Genomic DNA, 20,445 nt, shown 5'->3' with positions numbered 1-20,445 from the left:
GGACAGGGGTGGGAACTTGTGCTCTTGGCACCAAATACAGCCAACCCCAAAGGCTCTCTTAGAAGCTTAGCTAAAAAGAATCAGCGCCTTGACACATTCAAACTGAACCTCTCTCTGTCATACAAATACCTCTGACTCTTCCATTTAGCTCTTGAGATACAGCCAGAATTTCCATCAGGCACAGTGCCAGAGGTCTCTGAAAAAAAAATCTGTCTTATGTTGCTAATTTTCAATACAATTGGAACCCAACAACAAATAGCAAAAGTGTGTCCATGGAATGTAACATACGGACACAGCTGCTAAATAAGATGGAGTTAAGATTGGACGCCATGACCTCATGGATTCTGGGCAGTTGCCCCGACAGCACCCCTTGTTGTTACACAATAGCTTCTACAGTTTTATAAAGAGTTCTTTCTACTTTATTTTATATATATGACAATACCATTGCCAGAGGTTCTATTTCATGCAAAACAAGCACAGTATTTTCGTTAGCACTTTTTCCTTTTACAAAATCCCACAAGGGTTTCTAATTCAATAAGAGTTGTAAGTCTATTACAAATGTAATATTTGTGTGGCTGAGAACAAATCCAGTTTCTCTAGATATAGAAGCTCGCCGTGCAGATGACAAGATCCAAAAACATATATATATATACTGAAACAATTTTGTAAGTGAGACATTAATGGGGGCTGCGGTCAAAGGGTCAAGTGAATTTCATAGCAAGAAGGAATAAAAACCCGGCGAAAAGAAAATAGAAAAGGAGATACATGTTAGAAAACTCCAATAATGTAAGTGCTATGGAACTTACAGAAGAATTTTTTTTTTTTAAATAACGGGTGTCTTAAAATGCAATTTTTTCTGTGGCAAAATAAGATACTGTACAAAAGAATAGTTTAGCCTTAACTAGTGTATAAAAGTTCCCACAACTTTAACCAATGCCTACTAGGCCATTTCCCTTAGCTTCAACCCATACAACAAAAGAGACCACACCAAAGTTTGGTCTCAAAATGACTATCACAACCTTTTATTAACAAATAAAATTAATTAACACAGCATTCATTAAAACAGAAACAAAGAAAGCTTTCTGGTCTTTAAAGGCACCAAAAACATCAAATTATTTCACTGCAGAAGATGTTTGCTTATACTAGGACCCCAGCTGTAACACACCTGCTCGGAGACAATCCTCACTCCATAACCCCTTGTTATTAACAGGAATGTTGTTCCCTGAGGACACCATATCACCGATAGGTACATTCCTGCTAATAACAAGGTTATGGTCACCTCCTCCAAAGACCAACAACCGCCAGACTGCCATGATGGCCATAGAACCAGACACAAAAAACAGGGATGGGTGGTACATTTCTTCTTCTCCTGATGCACACCAACAGAACCCTTGTGGCTCGCCACTCCTCCCTAAAGACCTGAGACCCCTCCCAACTTTTTGCCACTATCAGTCCAGTAGGTTTTCTGACCCTTTTAATTTTATGCACATTTTTGTAACTATTTACAACTCTGAACCTCCAATCCCCCCCCCCCTTCATTCATCAAAATGACGGCTGGGCGGTGGTCCCATTAACCTGACTCATCATATGACGTCTTTCAGGATAACAGCTGCCGCGCGCCTGTGGGGTATCGCAGCGCGGCAATTAGCCAATCAGTGGTGTGGTATGTCAGTCTGACACACTGCAACACCGACCTTAGTAAACAGTCTCTGACGGAGGCTCTTTACCACAAGATCAGCCCTGTTCAATCACGGCTGATCACAGTGTAAACAGGAAAAGCCGTGTATTGACTTTTCCTTACTCGCGTCTGACAGACGCGAGTAGAGGAGAGCCGATCGGCTGCTCACCTGGCAGGGGAGGTCTGTGCTGATTGATTACCAGTGCAGCCCCCCCTCCGTGGATGCCCACCCAGGACCACCAGGGATACCACCAGGACCACCAGGGATTTCCACCACTGATGACCACCAGGTATGCCACCCATGGACACCAGGGATGCCAATAATTGCCAAAATAAATGTCAATCAGTGCCCACAAATGGTGCCAGTCAGTGCCCATCACTAATGCCTGCCAGTGCCTCCTTATCAGTGATAACCATTAGTGCAATCTATCATTGTCCATCAGTGCCACCTATCAGTGTCCATTAGTGCCCACCTATCAGTGCCATCCATAAGTAAGCTTCAGTGCCCATCAGTGCTGCCTATCAGTGCCCTTCAGTGCCACCTATGAGTGCCCATCATTGCCACCTTTCAGTGCCCATCAGTTCTGCATACCAGTGCCACCTATCGGTGGCCATCAGTGCAGCCTCATCAGTGCCCATCAGTGAAGGAGAAAATGTACTCATGTACACAATTTTATAACAGAAACAAAGAAAAACATATTTTTTTCAACATTTTCTGATTTTTTTTATTTGTTAAAAACCCCAGCAATGATCAAATACCACCAAAAGAAAGCTCTATTTGTGGGAACAAAATGATAAAACATTTGTTTGGGTACAGTGTAGCATGACTGTGCAATTCAAAGTGTGACAGCACTGAAAGCTGAAAATTGGCCTGGGCAGCAAGGTGCGAAAGTATCTGGTATTGAACTGGTTTAAAATTCTGCTTCTGGCCTTCCTTCCTGAATCCTGAGCTAGGGTTCCACTTGAGGTTAGCAGAGTTTCCTTGAGCAGTGGTAATTTGATTTTCCAACTGGCAAATTTCCACTGACCTACCAAAGTAAAAGGTTACTTCAGCACAGACCACTAGTGTTAGGGGACACAACAATTTTCACAATCTGTAATTCTCTTTTATTATTGCTTATTTTTATTCAAGGTTATTACTGAAAATAATTTTGTCCTATACAGAACCTGAGTGTTAAAAACATCTATCTGCCTTGGGCGCCAAACACTCAAGGTAGGCCACATTCTTGTTTCTTTTATTTAAAACATTCTACAACATAGTGGTCGTGCTAATGTACTATGAGCTGTAGGTATAATCATTTTTAGCAGGGTTTCCTCGAGACCTGAACGTCACTTCAAAGGTTCCTCCAGGATTAAATTTTAGTTATTTATTTATTTTTTTGTTATTATATTTATCTGCGTTACTATATCACAGCATGGGGTCCGGAGTGTCCCAGTTCACTCATTTATGTGAGAATCAGGTCCACATTTTTATCTGAATTTGCACCTGAATCAAGAACCAAAGACACTCAGGACCCTTTTTTAAATGCGGACCGAGGCTGCCCCGGAGCTGTGGGAACAGGCTCAATTGAGAGCCGTTCACACTCCGCTGTCATGCAAATTGGATGCGGAGAAATCCGCATCCAATTTGTATGTGTGTGAACCCAGCCTCAAAGTTTTTTAAAATAGACCTCCAAAAAGCACTTAAATGGGTAGGTAGAACCTATACAGGCTTAGCCCTTGTACACACACAAATTCCGACCACAAAATCCGTCAGATTTTTTCAGACGGATTTTGTCCAAAACCGGTGTTGCATACACACGGTCGGACAAAGTTGGCGGAAAATCCGATCGTTCGGAACGTGATGACGTTCGTACGTAATGACGGGACTACGTTCAGCCTAGTAGCCAATAGCTTTTGTCTCGTAATTTGATCTGAGCATGCGTGGCACTTTGTCCGATCGGAATTCTCTACAAACGATCGGACAAAGTCCGATCGGATCATGTTGTCCGAAAATTTTATATCCAGCTCTCAAACTTTGTTGGTCGGACATTCCGACGGAAAAAGTCAGATGGAGCCCACACACGGTTGGATTATCTGACAACACGGTCCGATCGGACATGGATACGTCCGGTCAAACCGTGTGTACAAGGGCTTAGACAACAAGAACCTGATGGAGGTTCTAAACTTTTTCCAAAATTGATTTTGACTTGATCATCAAATTTACAATGTATTGTAGTTTTATTTTTTTTTCTTTAGTTCACTTTGCATGTATGTGAATGCGAATGTTGACTATTATTTTATACTATCATTTAATTATTTTTATTTTACCTGTAGCCATGCCCCTGTATTGGGTTGCTGATTACTGTGGTTCACCTGACACCCTGCACAGCCAGACATCCATCTCTCAATCACTCAGGGCCATAAAACAGTCCATAAGCTTTGCTTTTTTGTTATTTTATTGAGGGGATTAACTTGAATGGGTAATGCCGCGTACACACGTAGCCGACTATCCGGCGGACTTCCGCCGGACTGTCCGTCTGACTTTCCGAACGGGCTACTTGCCCACACACGGCACTTTTTCAGTGGACTAATACGGCGTACTAAGTCCGCCGTACTATCTGCCGTACTTTTGAAATGAACGGATTCGCTCCCACACACGCGGAGGAAAGTCCGCTCATTTTGAGCGCGTCTCCAGGTAGGCAGGGGCCTGCGAAGGAGACGTCGCTGGCCCCTCCACCTGGTATGGACTTAAAGGGCACCCCAACGCCGGCTGGGTAGCATGCTCGGACAAGGGTCTGATGTGGACCTGGGGGGGACCCCCACGCCGATTTTTTTTGCCATTGGGGTTCCCCTTTAAGTCCATACCAGGTGGCGGGGCCAGTGGTGCATCCTTAGCGGGCCCTGCCTACCTGGAGATGTGCTCAAAATGAGCGGACTTTTCTCGGCGGGAAAAGTCCATTCATTTCAAAAGTACGGCGGACTGGCATACACACAGCCGGATTGTCCGCCGAAATGCAAGTCCGGCAGGAAGATTGGAGTGCAAAACTACTTTCTAAGTCCGCCATACTTTCGGGTTAAAAAAGTCCGCCGGAGGCTACACACGAGGGGATTGTCCAGCAGACTTGAGTTTGCCGGACTTTTCCACCCGATTGTTTGATCGTGTGTACGCGGCATGAGGGATAGTTGTGGGATGCCCACAATGATTCAGCACAGCTTGCTTGGGACCTCTATATACACTCCAGTATATACACTCCAGTCTTCTGTCCAGCACAAACCCTTGCTTAATGCCCTGTACACACAACTGGACTTTCCGGCAGAAAAGGTCAGACAGAATCATTCTGTCGGACATTCCAATCGTGTGTGTACTTCATCAGACTTTTTCTTTCTAAAATTCTGACGGACCTAGAAATAGAACATGTTTGAAATCTTTCCACCGGAACCAGTTCCTATCGGGAAAACCGCTCATCCGTATGCTGTTCCAACGGACAAAAAACGACGTAGGGGAAGCTATTGGCTACTGGCTATTGAACTTCCTTTTTCTAGTCCCGTCGTACGTCATCGCGTTCTAAACGATCGGACTTTGGTGTGATCGTGTGTAGGCAAGTCAGTTTCGGTGGAACTCCGTCGGAACTCCATCAAAAAGTCCTTTGGAGTTCAGTCCGACGAGAAGTCCGCTGGTGTGTACGCGGCATAAGACCTCTTTTCCCTATTCCTCCAGCACTTCACTTTCTGCAGACTGTTACTTCTCCTCCAGCACTTCACTTGCTGCAGACTTTTACTTCTCCTCCAGCACTTCACTTTCTGCAGACTGTTACTTCTCCTCCAGCACTTCACTTGCTGCAGACTTTTACTTCTCCTCCAGCACTTCACTTGCTGCAGACTGTTACTTCTCCTCCAGCACTTCACTTGCAGTAGACTATTACTCTTCCTCCAGACTAGCTAGCACCACATGGTTCTGACACCAACTCAGCAAGGCCTCTGTGAAATGTGCCCTTTGCAGGCAGGGACAGCGGACCCCTATAGTGTAGAAAGTTATTGGCGTTACTGATCCCAGATAGCTCTCTTCAGGCCCTGCCAGCCAGCTGGGCTGCAATGACCCCTCTCCTCTTCCCCTTCCACAGTCCACTCTTCTGGTTCTGCACCCATCTCTTAAACTGCAAACTCACAGTTTTCTCAGGTATGCCTCCCCTGACTAAGCTTCATTCACCAGCCCTCTTGGCTGCAACCAGTTGTCCTCCCTGGAGTCTCTTAGCAGTGTTCTCTCCCACTGTCCTTTCCTTGCTCTCTAGTGTGCCTCCCTCCCAGGATCTCTTCTCACCCAAGGTCACCCCCCCCCCCCCAGACTGGGGAGCTCCCAGTGGGTGGATGCTATAAGGGGTGAGGCTTATAAGTGGGAGGGGTCAATGAGGAGGGGCAGTTCTGGCGCCCCCCCCATCCTAAAACGTCACCAGCCACCACTGACAGTAACCGTCTATTAGGGATATAGATGAAGAAGAGCATTTGAGATTCAAAATTTCCATTTGAAATTTGATAGTTATAGAGAATCAAATGGGTACAGATTGAAATAAAAAGGTAATATTCAATAATAATAAATTACAAAATGACTTGTGTTGCTTATATATATATATATATATATATATATATATATATATATATATATATATATATGTATATATATATATAATGCATCCGGAAAGTATTCACATCTCTTCACTTTTTCCACATTTTGTTATGTTACAGCCTTATTCCAAGAGCAAAACATGCACCGCTCAGGCAAATTAAGGTGCAATGTGCCTGGCTCACCACTGTCCACAGAATGTATGTAAAAAAAAAACAAGATGGACGCACACTGGAGCAAAGTAAATGCTTGTAGAAATTCTTTATTGTCGCATGCCAGACAAGTAAAACAGGACCAAAGTTAACGCATTACACAGGGATATACCGTGCTTGTTCAATCAATGGATTCAATTCATTATTTTTCTCAAAATTCTACAAACAATACCCCATAATAACAATGTGAAAGAAGTTTGTCTGAAATTTTTGCAAATTTATTAAAAATAAAAAACAAAAAAAATCCCATGTAAATAAGTATTTACAGCCTTTGCTCAATACTTTGTTGAAGCTCCTTTGGGACCAATTACAGCCTCAGGTCTTGTTGATTATGATGCTACAAGCTTGGCACACCTATTTTTGGGCAGTTTCTACCATTCTTCTTTGCAGGACCTTTCAAGCTCCATCAGGTTGGATGGCGAGCATCAATGCACAGCCTCTCAAGAGATGTTCAATTGGGTTCAAGTCTAGGCTCAAGAAAATTCCCAGGAAATTCCCAGAATTGTCCCGTAGCCACTCCTTTTTTTATCTTGGCTGTGTGCTTAAGGTTGTTGTCATATCAAAAGATGAAACTTCACCCCAGTCTAAGGTCCAGAGTGCTCTGGAGCAGGTTTTCATCAAGGATGTGTCTGTACGTTGCTGCATTCATTTTACCCTCAATCCTGACTAGTCTCCCAGTTTCTGCCACTGAAAAACATCCCTACAGCATGATGCTGCCACCACCACGCTTCACTGTAGGGATGATATTGGCCAAGTGATGAGCGGTGCCTGCTTCCCTCCAGATATGGCGCTTGCCATTCAGGCAAAATAGTTCAATCTTTGTTTGATCAGACCAGAGAATTTTGTTTCTCATGAGTCTGAGAGTCCTTCAGGTGCCTGTGCAAACTCCAGGCGGGCTGTGATGCGTCTTTTACTGAGGAGTGGCTTCCATCTGGCTACTTTACCATACAGGCCTGATTGGTGGAGTGCTGCAGGGATGGTCGTTCTTCTGGAATGTTCTCCTCTCTCCACAGAGAAATGTTGGAGTTCTTACAGAGTGACCATCGGGTTATTGGTCACCTTTCTGAATAAGGCCCTTCTCCCCCGCTCAGTTTGGCAGGACGGCCCTCTCTAGGAAGAGTCCTGGTGGTTCCAAACTTCTTCCATTAATGGATGCTCATTGGGACCTTCACTGATGCAGAAATGTTTCTGTACCCTTCCCCAGATCTGTGCCTTGATACAATTCTGTCTCGGAGGTTTACAGACAATTCTTAGGACTTCATGGCTTAGTATGTGCTCTGACATGCACTGTGGGACCTTATATAGACAGGTGTGTACCTTTCCAAATCATGTCCAATCAGGTGGACTCCAATCAAGTTGTAGAGACATCTCAAGGATGATCAGTGGAAACAGGTTGCACCTAAACTAACGTTCATGTGATTTCTTAATGCCCCGTACACACGTTCCGATTATCGGACCACAAAAGTCGCTTTCGGACAGATCGTTCGATAATCTGATCGTTAGTACGCAGCTTTCGACAGCCGATCACGACAGTCCGTCCAACCAAATCCGAAGGAACAAACAGGAAAACTTTGGTCGGATGACAGCCCATCGTACGACAGTCGTGTAGTCAGTACAGTATGCGTCCGATAAAAGTCATTAGACAAACACCACGCATGATCGGAAACATGAAAATAAACCAGAAGGACACGCAGGTCACACGTTTTTGACATCATTTAAAATACGTAGCTACGCACGACGGAACATTTTTCCAGAATCGTATGACAAAAGTCTTACACACATTTTGCACTGTTGTATTCAATCTTAGTTGTATACAACAAAATGTGAACGATCTGTCTTACGATAATCGGAACGTGTGTACGGGGCATACATTTTTTTATTTTTAATAAATTTGCAAAGATTTCAAACTTCCTTCACATTGTTATTATGGAGTATTGTTTGTAGAATTTTAAGGAAAATAATGAATTTAATCCAATATTGAATAAGGCTGTAACATAACAAAATGTGGGAATAGTGAAGCACTGTGAATACATTCCGGCTTCATTGTACACACACACACACACACACACACACACACACACACACACACACACACACACACACACACACACACACACACACACACACACACACACACACACACACACACACACACACACACTATATATTACCAAAAGTATTGGGACACCTGCCTTTACACACACATAAATGGCATCCCAGTCTTAGTCTGTAGGGTTCAATATTGAGTTGGCCCACCCTTTGCAGCTTCAACTCTTCTGGGAAGGCCGTCCACAAGGTTTAGAAGTGTGTCTATTGGAATGTTTGACCATTCTTCCTCAAGCGCATTTGTGAGGTCAGGCAATGATGTGGATGAGAAGGCCTGGCTTGCAGTCTCCACTCTAATTCAACCCAAAGGTGTTCTATCGGGTTGAGATCAGGACTCTTTGCAGGTCAGTCAAGTTCCTCCCCCCTAAACTCGCTCATCCATGTCTCTATAGACCTTGCTTTGTGCACTGGCGAGCAGTCATGTTGAAACAGGAAGGGGCCATCCCCAAAGTGTTCCCACAATGTTGTGAGCATGAAATTGTCCAAACTATCTTGGTATGCTGATGCTTTAAGAGTTCCCTTCACTGGAACTAAGGGGCCAAGTCCAACCCCTGAAAAACAACCCCACACCATAATCCCCCCTCCACCAAATTATTTGAAGGGATGGCCCAATACTTTTGGCAATATAGTGTAAATGAGCGAGTTTGGGGTGGAGGAAATTGAATGGCCTGACCTCAACCTGATAGAAAACCTTTGGGATGAATTTGAGCGGAGATTGTGAGCCAGGACTTCTTGTCCAACTTCAGCATCTGACCTCACAAATGGACTTCTGGAAGAATGGTCAAACATTCTCATAGACACACTCCTAAACCTTGTGGACGGCCTTCCCAGAAGAGTTGAAACTGTTATAGCTTCAAAGGGTGGGCCAACTCAATATTGAACCCTCCGGACTAAGACTGGGATGCCATTAGAGTTCATGTGCGTGTGAAGGCAGGTGTCCCAATACTTTTGGTAATAGAGTGTATAATTCATTTTGGGTGGATTAGCCCTTTAGCAAATTAATCTAAAGAGCACATACATTGACTTTTACACTCACGTGACTTTACAGTTAATATTCGTTCAGAATGTATTATCTCTGTGTTTCAACCCTTCCAAACTTTAAGCGCAGCTGTTGTGTTGGAAAGGAAAAGAGACATGAGTTAAAAAAATCTGACAAAATTAAAAGCTTGGTGAACACTGGTAATGACTTATTGTAAGTGCAAAACCAGTCCAGACAAATGATGAATGGGATAATGGACTGAATGATGAATTGATTGTTAAATGATGTCATCAAGCAGTCCATAGTGATTAATAAAACACTTGTTCATGCAAGAGCAGCCAGTGGAGAGTTAATGAGTAGCGGGTTCACATTTAGCTCCGTGTTAGCAAGGATCAAATCCATATACAGATCATTAGATAACTAAAGAACATGTACACTGCAGTATTGGTTTGAGCCACGGTAACCCCTGCTTGTCCAGATATAAATAGATACTAATATATAAGTATAACTATCATATACTGTATATGTGAAAATGCTGTGCAAATAGTATATGAAAAATATATAAACAAACATCAAAATAAAGTAAACGTGAGAGTCCCAATGAAGAGCCAAGGGAAACATGTGAACTTCATAGAATACAAAAGGAACATATAGAAGATATGGGACCTTCAAGGTGCAAAACATACACAACAAGATGTAAAAGAACCATATACAAATTTTATTAAACAAAGAGCATCAATAAAAACAAAATATGCTGTATACTCATAGCCATGGATGTGTGCAAGGCATCCTATAAATGACAATGGTCTACTGTAGTCACGTTCAAGTTTTCTACATGTTTCGCCATATGGCTTCTTCAGGAAGGAACGCGAAGGTCGTTTAAATATCGAGACCTCATATTGTGAGTCTAGAGGCACAACCAGAATTGAGTTAAGATGAAGAAACAGAATCTGACAAAGTATCACAACCACTATCCAAACACTTGAAAGTAATGCCAGGTCACCCGTAGGAAGGGTGGGAAGGGTGTTGTCAACCAGTTAATACAGATATCCTGTTAAAGACATTTATCTGAGAATATGTTGCTACTATGCTGGAAGCCTGTCATGGTTATGCAGTGATCTTCCTGTTTGCTTACCTCCCCTCATGTGTTCAGACTAAGAGGCCAGCCACTTCCACCTGGTGGTTTTTATAACCTCTCCTCTAAGCATGGCTCCACCCCAGGCCCTATCAGGGAACCTTATATTAACCTGTGCACTGCAAGCCTGTTACCTGCCGTGTGCTCTTCTGTTGTTCCGTTACCGAATTTGGCGTGTCTTTGACTATCCCTGTTTGCCTGTGATCCTAACCTTTTGGTGTGTCCCTGACTATTACTGTCTGCTTGTGGCCCTGACCTTGGCTTTGTCCCTCACCATCCCTATCCTCCTGTTGCCTACTGTGGGTGTGAGCTGGGGGACCCTGGGGGTCGCGACCTGGAGCCAGTTGCAGCCAAGTCCATCCTCACCACTCGAGGCTCTGGTGAACACCTGCTGGCTCTTAGACTCCACGCCCCAGGGAATCTTACGCTCTAACCCCGGTGGGACCTGTCTCCCATCCGCAGCAGTCAGCCGTAGGGTCCACAACCTTGCGGTGCACTCCTGATCCCAACGGTGTGCATCTGTCACCTCGCCTCAAGGTGACCTGACAAAGCCTCTAACGTCCAAAGGAAAACAGAGATTGTATCATAGGAGGGTCATCCAAGGGGAGTTACTCAATATTGGGGAAAAAAAAGACAGAGCCCATCCATCTATTGGAACGCAAGTCCCCCCCCCCCCAAAAAAAAACTACAAGAGAAAAGCAAGGAACAGTGGAAAATGTTCTAAACTTCACTCGTTAAACGATGCCTTTAAATACAGTGAAAACTGGTGTGGAGCCCAAAAACCTTCAGATGTCAGCACAGATGCTCCACATACCACCCTAGTGTAGCAGGCGAGGGCTTACCAGAAAAGAGTGACCCCCTAATAAAAAGAAGTCAAACTGCGCTCAAAATACTCCACACTGGGCAATCACATCACTACATGCCAGCTTGCAAACACATATGAAGTTGTCACCTTGTATACCACTCATCAATGTGACCAAAAAACCCATGGAAAGAAAACGACTCTCCATAATGAAGGTCAGAAAATATCAAATAGTTCATTTGATTAAATACACTTACAGTGAGTAGAAGATAAATGAAAATGTCTTTAGTAAAATTGGCTTTCCAAGCCAGGCCACAGCGATTCGTGCATGAGCAATAGCTTGTGTTCCGTTTCTACCCTACGCGTTTCATCATACCTGACATCATCAAGGGCACCTACTCACAAATGTTTGGTTCCTCAGAACATTACCGTCCAGAGGGCTTCCCCTGGCAAGGTAAACATAAGAGCATATGGTCTGGTATAGTTAATGCTCGCTGCCCGGAAAAGGGTCTGGTATGGATTTTGGAGGCGACCCAGCTATATATATATATACTATAATTTCTATATATTTACTATAATTTCTTCCGCATTCGTTGTAAGTCGTTATTTTTTTATTTGGACATTTGGATGCCTCCGAATGTCCGAAAGATGCAAAATTCGGCTAAATTTCGATTCGTTACGAAACGAATTGCACAAGCCTAATGTGCAGTCATCTTTTTTGCCTGGCAAACGGTGGTCCTTTATAACTATACCCCTGTACAAATCGTTAGTAAGATTTCATCTGGAATATTCAGTTCAGCTTTGGGCACTAGTTGACAAAAAGGATATCGGGGAACTGGAGAAAGTGCAGAGAACGGATCAAACTGATAAGAGGCATTGAGGAGCTCAGCTATGGGGAAAGATTAGAGGAACTGAATTTATTCTCTCTTGAGAAGAGAAAATGAAAGGGGGATATGATCAACATGTACAAATACATAAGTGGTCCATATAGTGAACTTAGTGTTGAGTTATTTGCTTTACGGACATCACAGAAGACAAGGGGACACTCTACAGGAAAAGAGATTTCATCTCCAAATATGGAAAGGTTTCTTCACAGTAAGAGCTGTGAAAATGTGTAATAGACTCCTTCCAGAGGTGATTCTTGTCAGCTCATTAGATTGTTTTAAAAAGGCCTGGATTATTTTCTAAATGTACATAATATAACTAGCTACTGACATTTATAGGTATAGTTGATCTAGGGACTATCCAATTGCCTCCTTGGGGATCAGGAAGGAATTTTCCCCCCGCTAGAGCACACAACCCAGTTGAAGTCTTTGTTGGACGAAACGCGGGTGGTGGGTCTGCTCCATGTTATTGTGCCCCTTTTTTCTTCTTTCAATGTGATCACTACAAGGATACATTTTAATTGATGTCCATTATTCTGGTATCTACAGTATGTAAGTTTTCTACAATTTAATAAAATCCAACAGTTTTACACTATGTGGAGGTCTATTGTTTTTTACAGGTGTCGGAGTTTATAATTTGACAAGTGGCCCAGCTGGTGTGGAGAACCTTGCAGTCTACCCTTGGATACCATTCCTGTTACTACCATCCCGACCATCATTATTACATGCTTGGTTAAAGCTGCCTTATGTTAAGCACATTTAATCTCCTCTTCTGTGTGGTGTGGTGGATGCACACGTCATGGTGACTCCTTAAGTCAACTTCTGGATTTCTACTTCCCAATCACCATTGAGTATGAACTTTTGCCTTTTTTTCACAATTTTGGACTATTTATTAGACAACGTTATGTCTCTTACATTTTTTCATTTTGCACTGTGCACTTTGTTATGCTGATATGTCATTAATATTGGCTGTTTAGATATATTTAGCGCCACATTTTTGTTGAATTGTAGTTCTGGCTGCTACTGTTTTTTTAGTATAGTGCAGTCATTTTTTTATAACATTTTACTAATATGTAGAGGTAAAGTTGATCCAAGGAATATCCAATTGCCTCCTAGGGGCTCAGGAAGATTTTTTTCCCCTGCTATAGCAAATTGGATCATGCTTTGCTGGGCTTTTTTTTTACCTCCCTCTGGATCAACTATGGGTATAGAATTGTGTTTATAAAGGATTGTGTGCCCCCCCCCCATTTTATTGGTTGAACTAGATGGACTTGTGTCTTTTTTCATACTGACTAAGGCCTCTTTCACATGGACTGTCCGTTCAGGTCCACCTGTTAGTTTTTTAGACGGACCTGAACGGACGCTCCATAGACCTCTATGGAGCGTAGGATGTCAGCGGTGACACGTTCTCTGACATCTGAACAGCTCCGATCCACAAAAAGTGTGACGGAGGAAAAACCTACTTTTCCATCCATCTGAGGATCGGATCGGGTGACGACAGACTCTGCGCTCTGTCCTCATCTGATCCCCCATAGGGGAGAGCGGTGCTCTGACAGGTCCCTCTCTGCACAGTGAGCAGAGACGGACCTGTCATCTTTCTGCTCAGCGGGATCGGCGGAGCAATCCCCCGCTGAGCAGAGTGGGCTCCGTACACAGACACGTCCGTGTGAAGGAGCCCTAACTATGTAACTATACATGGGCCCTGGAAATGGTGTGTATTATTTAGTACGAGGGGAGGTATCTGTTAGGCTCGGTTCACACAGGGGCGGCACGACTTGCAGCGCGACTCACAGACGTGACCTGCACACGACTTCAGCAGCGACTTGCAAAATGACTTCTGTATAGAAGTCAATGCAAGTCACCTGAAGTCGCCCCAAAAATAGTACAGGAACCTTTTTTCTAAGTCGGAGCGACTTGAGTCGCTCCTATTAGAACGGTTCCATAGTACAGAACGGAGCGCAACTTGTCAGGCGGCTAAGTAACCTGGACAAGTCGCCTCTGTGTGAACCGAGCCTTAGGCTTCTCACCAGTGGGTTCATTCTTATTGCTACATAAGTTGCTCTAGGCTTGCTTGGTTGTTCTACAGTTCACCTTGATAAAGGGAGACCTTTGTTCCTCTTCAATGCTACCTAAAGCCGCGTACACACGGGCGGACTGTATGGCCAACTTAGTCCATCATACAATCCGACGGACAGTCCGTCCTACTTTCGAATGAACGGACTTGACCACACACGGATGCAAAACAGTCCGTCGAAAGTTTGCGCAATGACGTGTACAGCACGTACGACGGGACTAGAAATAGGAAGTCCAATACACAGCAATGCAACCTTTCGCCGTGTAAATCCTTTCTGAGCATGCGCCATACTTAGTCCGTCGAACTAGCCTACTCACGAGCGGATTGTCCGCTGAAACCAAAGTCTGACGGACAATATTACGGAAATTCCGAAATACTTAGTCCGCCAGACTGCACGCTGAAAAAGTCCGCTGAAGCCCACACACGAGCGGACTGTCCGCTGAAATGTGTTTCGACGGACTAAGTTGACCAGACAGTCCGCCCGTGTGTACGCGGCTTTAGTTTTTGATATTAAGGTGGAACTTCAGTATATTTTTTGTTTTTAAAAGTCAGCAACTTCAAATACTGTAGCTGCTGATGTTTAAAAATCAGTTACTTACCAGTGCCAGGGAACCGGTGCTTTCTTCTCATAGCCAGGCATGTACTGGCCATCAGGACTACAGGGAGTTTCCCGGTGGGCCGATGGCTCAGTGGGCCGATTTCAGTGACAAAGTAATGGCTGCGCGGCTCACCCTCAACTTCACGCAGTGATGTGAGAAAGATGAGAAAAATACAGAGGAGAATAAGTGAAATAATAAAAGAGGTTAGTGAAGACTCCTTTTGTTATGCTACTTATGGGGGGGGGGGGGGGGTTTGGACAATTGCATATAGTTTTATATACTGTTTTTGTGCTTGTTTGCAAAATTAAAGTGGGCTGGTCTGGATGAAGTCCAGGGCCAAATTTTTGTCCCAGTCCAGCCCTGCTCATAGCCAGTTCTTCCTACTGCTGTGGGTCCATTGCACAACCATCTTAGATAGGGCAGCCAACTGTGGCTTTGTGAGGAACCACAGCCTGCTCCCCACCAAACTTGCCTGGTGTGGTGTGAATGGTCCTGCTGCTTCCTAGAACATGTGACATGTCCCCTGGAGGTTGCAGGTTGGGAGGGGACAAGGGATGCCTTCCTTGCCTAGGTGAGGACTGCAGAAGTGGCAACAGGTACCAATAATAATCAATACTAGCTCCCCTCCCCAAAATAGACCTGTAAAGCAGTTACAGGCCGGGAAAAGGGAGAAAACCAGCTGAGCTTCATTTTTTCATTGAAGTTCTGCTTTAAGCAAATCCAGTAAATTCCTTAATCTGGAATCTGCCATGCTTGCATTTATCTGTATTAGGGTTGCCACCTTTTCTTCAAGTCAAACCCGAACACTTTAGCGGCGCACAGCAATTTGTTCTTATACATATATTTTGCTATTAAATAACATTTCTAATCATATGAAGTTAATAACAAGGGCCCCCTTTTACATCTGAACTCGCAGAGTTTCCTTTCACTATAAGGGGGACTCTGCAGACTCTGATGTAAGGGAGAACTCTGGGGAGTAAATGATGCTCTGGGAACCATAATTTAAGGGGTAACACAGAGAACTCTGATGTATGGAGAGGACTCTGATGTAAGGGGAAACACTGTGATCTTTGGTGTAAAGGGGAACTCTGATGTAAGGGGTTACCTGAGAACCCTGACACTCTCAGCTTAGACAACTGCATGCAGCAACCCTGCTGGGAAGCCGGAGCCCAGTCTAAATAATGTGTCCTGGTTTCAGGCAGTCTGAAACCTGGACACATGATTCCAAACCCGAACTGTCCGGGTGAATCCTGGACAGGTGGCAACTCTAATCTGTATCTGTATGGACCCACTATTTGCCAAGCTCCCTGTCTACCTTTTGGCATTGTGAGGAATTAGTGTGATGGGCGGTTTGAAACATTACCGATAAAATCATGGCCAAGGGTCCAATCTTTTCCCTCTGTTTCCAATAAAAAAAAGTTTTGGTTAGAAATGCATCTTAAAGTATTGAAACCAGAGTTTTATTATGACAAGTAGCCAACTAGTATTCTCAAAAGCAGAGCAATAGCGGTCTCTGTGTTCCTCTGATGACAGGTTGCCTTTAGTTACGTGCAAGGGGCACCATATTAAAGAAAGTAGCATAATGATCAGACTTTATTAGCCAAGTGTTTTGTGTCTGCTATAATATTAATTCTGTTTTTATTTGCATATTCTACAGATGATAAAACATTCTTTCCATCTTTCCATATTCTGTTGAACATGTGTACATGAAAAAAAAAAGCCCACTTAAGGCACTCGGTGTGCCATTTTACAGATATCTCCCCTCTCTATGGACCTAATTAAAATTGTTCTATTCTAATTCTGATAAACCTTCATGTCCCAGCGCTTTTGATTTAACACACATGTCGCCTGGGTATAGCGACGGTATTATTTTTAAGGAGATATGTTTGGTGTGATATCATCTATGCTAATTAAGGGAGGTCTGGCAAGACAATTATGATGACCTGTCACCAAGATGGTTATTTCAGGGCAGAATTAATTTGCCTTTAGCATAAGTGATAAAGTACTGTAATACATATGGAAGGTCCTCTAAGGGGAAAAAAAAACCTCTATAGTAAGATCACTTAAAAGCACCTATCTAGTTTCTATGTAAAGGGCACCTGTACTGTAGAAACAGGGCTGAAAAAAGACAGAGGACAAAAGACAAGTCACCAGTATTGCCTTTGGTCTCAATGCAACTAATGCCGCGTACACACGATCGGAATTCTTGTCGGAAAAAGCTCTGATGGTTTTCCCGACGGAATTCCGACAGAATTCGGCTCAAGCTGTCTTGCCTACACACGGTCACACCAAATTCTGATCGTTTATAACACGGTGACTTACAACACGTACGACGGGACTAGAAAAAGGAAGTTCAATAGCCAGTAGCCAATAGCTTCTGTCTCGTAGTTGAATCTGAGTATGCGTGATTTTTGGCGTGTCGGAATTGCATACACACGATCGGAATTTCCGATAGAACGTTTTTCCGTCGGGAAAACTGAGAACACACTATCAATTTTTGGCTGGCGGAAATTCGGACAGCTAAATTCCGATGGAGCATACACATGGTCGCATTTTCCGATGAAAAGCTCTCATCTGTCTTTTTCTGGCCGGAATTCTGATCGTGTGTACGCGGCATAAGATTACTGCCTTACTATGCCTTGTTCTGAAATGTGTCTTTGGGTGGAAGTGGCCATCTTGGAACTAGAGCAGGGCTTTGCTTCCTAATGTCAGAGCTGTCCCCACTGATGACTGGTGGTCTGATGACTGGGGGGGGGGGGGGGGTAATTGAGCAGCAGGAGAGGCGGAGGATGTACAGAGCCACCGAATAAATTAAGTGGAAGCAGGGAGATCTTTGTGCTGCAGGTCCTTTAGTACAGCATCCCCTCCGGCAAGGAAAACAGTAAGCAGCACAGTAGTGACATTGCCAAACCTCACTTCAAGTCTGGTGAGACTAGTCGTCAGAGGCAGTAGCACCTTAGATGTTTTAAGAATGTAGATATACAGCCTTTAGGCTCATGGCACTTTTCAGGAGGAATGCAAGACTAAAGACACATGTTTATTGTACTGCTGAGGCACAATTAAAGAAGACTTCTAGGAATTAATATTTTTGCATAGTTACATTGGTCCAGCTTTGAGCAATGTAACGACACATATACCACAGGAATATGGAAAGTAGATTTACTCAAGCTCTACCGCTACATCCAAAGTCCAGGAGCTGGTTCCATCATGCTATGAGGAAAGCTGTGTAGCTAAAACATGGTAGCACTTACAGCATTGTGCCTTTATACATGTAGCCAATAAAGGATTTATTCTGAAAGAGCAATCTGAGCTGCTGGCTTTACTTGACATAGTACACATAAACCACACCTGCAGGATCCCTCTAGAAGCCAGAAATAACAGTAGTAGACACCCCTATTACAGTGATCTCTACTAGCTTCCAGGTCCCAAGCCTAGCAGCTGCTCACAGGTGATGCAATCGGTAACACTCCAATGTTGCTTCTGTGAGGTGGGGTGCACGCCCTGCCACTGCAGCAGAAAACATGGAACAGAGAATCTTTGGATCGGCAGCACACCCACACAGAAAGTAAAGTATAATGTCGTTATTGAAGCATAAATATTAAAAGCACTGGATGGGTGCAGGCAGGGGAAATGCATGTAGGTTGAAGTGTTTCACACTATATTTGTCAAAGCACTTGGTTTGTGTTTTTGACAAAGCACTTCTATAGTGTGAAACGCCAGAGGCGTAACTAGAAACCTCAGGGCCCCGATGCAAGAAATCAGGAAGGGCCCCCCCCCCCCCCGAAAAGCATGATTTTGATACTATATTTTTTTCCACTGTAGAACAAAGTAAAACATTTCTGTGCAGCCTGTGTCCCGAGTGAAACCTGTGTCACCAGTGCAGTGGTGGTACTGGAGGGGGGTGGCAGTGGTACTGGAGGGGGATGGTGGTCCTGGAGGTGGGTGGCGGTGGTAGTCCTGGAGAGGGGTGGCAGTGGTACTGGAGGTGGGTGGTGGTGGTGGTACTGGAGGGGGGCTGATGGTGGCACTGGAGGGGGGTGGCAGTGGTGGTACTGGAGGGGGATAGTAGTCCTGGAGAGGGGTGGCAGTGGTACTGGAGGGGGATGGTGGTCTTGGAGAGGGGTGGCGGTGGTACTGGAGGTGGGTGGCGGTGGTGGTACTGAAGGTGGTAGCGGTCCTGGAGAGGGGTGGCGGTGGTACCGGAGGTGGGTGGCGGTGGTACTGGAGAGGCATGATGGTCCTGGAGAGGGGTGGCGGTGGTACTGGAGGTGGGTGGCATGGCGGTGGTACTGGAGGTGGGTGGTGGTGGTACTGGAGGTGGGTGGCGGTGGTGGTACTGAAGGGGGGTGGCGGTCCTGGAGAGGGGTGGCGGTGGTACCGGAGGGTGGGTGGTGGTACTGGAGGAGGGTGGCGATGGTACTGGAGAGGCATGGTTGTCCTGGAGGTGGGTGGTGGTGGTACTGGAGGTGGGTGGCATGGTGGTGGTACTGGAGAGGGGGTGGCGGTGGTACTGGAGTGGGTGGTGGTGGCACAGTCTGGAGGGGTGGTGGCCTGGTGGTACTGGAGGGGGGGTGGTGGCACTGGAGGGGGGATGGTGGCATTGGAGGGAGGGGTGGCACTGGAGGACGGTGGTGGAACAGTCTGGAGGGGGGGTGGTGGAACAGTCTGGGGGGGGGGGGTGGTGGTGGCACAGTCTGGAGGAGTGGTGGTGGTGGCACAGTCTGGAGGAGTGGTGGTGGTGGCACAGTCTGGAGGGGGGGATGGTGGCATTGGAGGGAGGGGTGGCGGCAGTCTGGAGGGGTGGTGGTGGTGGCACAGTCTGGAGGGATGGTGGAGGTGGCACAGTCTGGAAGGGTGGTGGTGGTGGCACAGTCTGGAAGGGTGGTGGTGGTGGCACAGTCTGGAGGGGTCTGGAGGGGTGGTGGCACAGTCTGGAGGGGTGGTGGTGGCACTAGAGGGGTGGTGGTGGCAATAGAGGGGTGGTGGAGGCACTAGAGGGGGGGTGGTGGTGGCACTAGAGGGGTGGTGGTGGCACTAGAGGGGTGGTGGAGGCACTAGAGGGGGGGTGGTGGTGGCACAGTCTGGAGGGGTGGTGTTGGCAGTCTGGAGGGGGGGTGGTGGGCTGGTGGTACTGGAGGGGGGGTGGTGGCACTGGAGGGGGGATGGTGGCATTGGAGGGAGGGGTGGCACTGGAGGACGGTGGTGGAACAGTCTGGAGGGGGGGTGGTGGAACAGTCTGGGGGGGGGTGGTGGTGGCACAGTCTGGAGGAGTGGTGGTGGTGGCACAGTCTGGAGGAGTGGTGGTGGTGGCACAGTCTGGAGGGGGGGATGGTGGCATTGGAGGGAGGGGTGGCGGCAGTCTGGAGGGGTGGTGGT

This window comes from Lithobates pipiens, unplaced genomic scaffold (assembly GCF_037356315.1).
Source record: "Lithobates pipiens isolate NorthernLeopardFrog02 unplaced genomic scaffold, aLitPip1_a1.2 Scaffold_10, whole genome shotgun sequence".
Lineage (NCBI taxonomy): Eukaryota > Metazoa > Chordata > Amphibia > Anura > Ranidae > Lithobates > Lithobates pipiens.
This window is presented reverse-complemented; position numbering follows the sequence as displayed.